Source organism: Spermophilus citellus, assembly GCF_964194105.1.
Source record: "Spermophilus citellus genome assembly, chromosome: 12".
NCBI lineage: Eukaryota > Metazoa > Chordata > Mammalia > Rodentia > Sciuridae > Spermophilus > Spermophilus citellus.
Genome location: NC_138198.1, coordinates 43,750,608 through 43,754,574, shown reverse-complemented (window position 1 = coordinate 43,754,574; position 3,967 = coordinate 43,750,608). Strand labels below are relative to the sequence as shown.

The window sequence follows — 3,967 nt, the reverse complement described above, 5'->3', positions numbered from 1 at the left end:
GAAATAGGCTGACTGCTTTTTATTTTGTATATAGAGCTGACTCTATAAAACATTATCTTCCATCCTTTTCCTTCAGGTGACTTTAACATTTTAAATAACAGTCCTCCAAGGCTGCTGCCACTGTTTCCATGTTCCTATTGTCTTGTCACACTTGAGTCTGACCTCTTGAGAAGTAATCATCTATTGTCATAGTAGTTTCTGATGGTATCTCAACAAACAGAACCATTGATTTCTTGGAATAATTGACTATTGGTAGTAATCTTTTAGCATTAGTAACCTAACTATCTGAACTCTATGTGTTTCATAATCTGTTCTAATTTGCCACTTAGACAAAGCAGTAAATTTGGTTTTGTGTACACTGATTGAAAGAAGGTTAGCATCCAAGCCAAAAAGAAATATAAAAAGATCAATCTATAAATAAACACACACATTCCACTAAAGTAGGAGAAAAAGTTGATCAATTTTTATGCTTTTATGAAGAAAGTATGTTTCTACAAATTATTGTGTTGTAATACTGAATAATATTTTCTCAAATATTGGAAAAGAATATGATAACTTTTTTTAGAGTGAGAGAGAATTTCTTAAATATTATTTATTTTTAGGTGGACACAACATTTTTATTTTTTTATTTTTATATGGTGCTGAGGATCAAACCCAACGCCCCGCACATGCCAGGCATGTGCATTACTGCTTGAGCCATATTCCCAGCCCAATCACTTTTTGAAACATGAAAAAAATCATGAAGCATATGCTCCCATTCTTTAAAAAAAAAGATCACATTTGACACTTCTATATGACTGCCTTTTATATGACTGTCTTCATAGATGCTTTCTCTTTCATTCTTTTTTTTTATTGGTTGTTCACAACATTACAAAGCTCTTGACATATCATATTTCATACATTAGATTGAAGTGGGTTATGAACTCCCAATTTTACCCCAAATGCAGATTGCAGAATCACGTCGGTTACACATCCACAATTTTACATAATACCCTATTAGTAATTGTTGTATTCTGCTACCTTTCCTATCCCCTACTATCCCCCCTCCCCTTCCCTCACATCTTCTCTCTCTACTCCATCTACTGTAAATTCATTTCTCTCCTTGTTTATTTTCCCATTCCCCTCACAACCTCTTATATGTAATTTTGTATAGCAATGAGGGTCTCCCTTCATTTCCATGCAATTTCCCTTTTCTCTCCCTTTCCCTCCCATCTCATGTCTCTGTTAATGTTAATCTTTTCTTCCTGCTCTTCCTCCCTGCTCTGATCATAGTTGTTCTCATTATATCAAAGAAGACATTTGGTATTTGTTTTTTAGGGATTGGCTAGCTTCACTAAGCATAATCTGCTCTAGTGCCATCCATTTCCCTCCAAATCCTATGATTTTGTCATTTTTAAGTGCTGCGTAAGATTCCATGGTGTATAAATGCCACATTTTTTTTTATCCATTCATCCATTGAAGGGCATCTGGGTTGGTTCCACAGTCTAGCTATTGTGAATTGTGCTGCTATGAACATCGATGTGGCAGTATCCCTGTAGCATGCTCTTTTAAGGTCTTCAGGGAATAGTCCGAGAAGGGCAATAGCAGGGTCAAATGGTGGTTCCATTCCCATCTTTCCCAGGAATCTCCATACTGCTTTCCAAATTGGCCGCACCAATTTGCAGTCCCACCAGCAATGTACAAGTGTACCCTTTTCTCCACATCCTCGCCAGCACTTGTTGTTGTTTGACTTCATAGTGGCTGCCAATCTTACTGGAGTGAGATGGTATCTTAGGGTGGTTTTGATTTGCATTTCTCTGACTGCTAGAGATGGTGAGCATTTTTTCATGTACTTGTTGATTGATTGTATGTCCTCCTCTGAGATATCCCAATCCACAAATGGGCCAAGGACTTGAACAGACACTTCTCTTTCATTCTTTATCAAATGCAGAACTTCTCTCTAAATGTGAGCCTAAATTTTCCTATAAATGTAATGTTATTCTTAGCCAAAAGTATAGAATTATATTTATATGGCTCATCTCAATATCCTCCTGGTTTTCTTCAGTGAATGTGCTAATTGCATATTTTAGTTACTCTTTTCTTATCTTGGCCTTTGTGGCACATTTTACTAGACATGACATTTTCTTATGCTTAGATTGTATTTGCTTGACTCAAAAGTGTGAGTTGGTTGACTCACTGCATTTTGCATACATTGTGCATAATAAATGCTGAAGTGAAGTTTATTGTTTCTTGGAGCAAAACAGAAAACATGCTTCTTTGCCAGATCTGCTTTGACAAAAAACAGAGAATCCTAAAATGTTGGGCAGCATATGGTTAGGTAATCTTATCCATTTGTCTTAGCAAAGTGAGACTATATGCCTCGCTTTTTTATTATACACATCTCATTACTATTCAATGTTGACAAGTGAAATCAAAGAAACCCCCATTTCAATTATCTAATTCAATAAAAGTGTGAGGTGTGATGTTTGTGTGTGTATTTTATGGTTCCCACATGATTTTGAACTTTGATACAATATGCTATATATGGTATATAATAATAATTCAGATTTATTCTTTTTTAAGGAAAATAAACATTAGGCTTTTAATCCTCTTAAATAAAAATTTAAAAATTAAACAAACATTTTAAGTATACCAAGCAAGCAGTCCCCACTGAGAAGGTCTATCTTAATAGGGAATATACCTTGAGGTTATTAGTAACTAACTGAATAGATTTAAACAACTGAGATGGAAAAATAGGAAAAAAGGATTTACTTTGTCAAATTCACTTGGCAAAATAAAGTGGTAAGAATGTTCAAGTTCACATGCTCACTTCCTGTCTCCACAGAAAAGCCAAGGTTGACCATTCCTGGCATCTAGATGCTAGCTATAAATGAACTTGTATGTTCTCAAGGTAGGCATCCTTTTTTTTAAAGCAAGAAACATGTTTCCTCTCTGGCCTTTTCTTCTCAGAGTGAACCCAGCAGGGGCCAAAGGTACCAGGACTCAGTGCTGCAGTGAGCTGCAGACGTTGGCACAGATGGGTGGCCAGGCAGCCAGACAGTTCCTGAAAAACTTTTGTTTAAAGTACTTTGCAATCATGAGTTTAAGCAGATACAGTGTTATTCGCGATACTCTAGAGGTCCCATCTGCCCTCTTCTGGAAGTATATGGAGCTACTAAACGTGTGGTACTAAGAAATCAGACTCCCGGACCAGAGTTCCTAGAAGCAACTGTGTACCCAGCTTGATTCTTTGCAGCCATTTAACCTTTCCATCAAGGCTGGACTCCCAGAGGAGAAAAGATAGACCGCCTTTCAAGAGTTACAGCAAGTGACTTAAAAACCAAAGACCCTGAGGTAGGCAGTTATGCTTCCTTCACCACCCCTCCAGGGCGGGCCTGAGGGCGCACCCCTGCAGCTTGTACCCCACCTTGCTAACCAGCACCACCATGCTGGTTCCTCGCCCTCTACTGGTGTGTGGAACAGTGCCTCATGTTCATAAGAGTCGATCTTGGCTCCAAGGGGGTTCAGCTTGAGCAAGCCGTGCTTTGTGAACACCTTCTGGATCTGCACCTCGGTCAGTACCAGCCCCTTATATAGGCTTTTCAGGTGAGGGTTTTCATCTGTAATCTCTTTGGAACACTCTGCGTTTCCTTCTCCAGAATGTCCACAGCCTCCAGCAAGTCTTTGCAGAAGCCCTGGATGCCTCATAATTTTGCCTTTCTCCACCAGTTTTTGGCTCCTCTGTCTAAAGTTCTCAATATCTGCCAAAGCTCATTTGTATTTTTCCATAGTGTCAGCTGCTATTCAAACTTGACCTTCTCTTCCAAGGATGCTCTGTCTTCTGCTCATTGTGACCCACGTTCTCTTCCAGGCTTTGGGCATTGTTCTTTTGTTTTGTAGCTGTGCACAACAACCAAGGAGAGGGCTTGAGAGACAATGCCAAAGCCGGGATATTGTGCTGCACCAGCCTCACACACCGAGCCACCAT

At 38.9% G+C, this 3,967-nt stretch overlaps 1 pseudogene across 1 annotated transcript; it reads right to left on the bottom strand.

Moving 5' to 3' along the window:
- Window positions 1–3,341: 3,341 nt before the first annotated feature.
- LOC308631736 (grpE protein homolog 1, mitochondrial-like) lies at window positions 3,342–3,967 on the bottom strand (annotated as a pseudogene). The gene has a single exon. The product of its transcript is annotated as a grpE protein homolog 1, mitochondrial-like (transcript).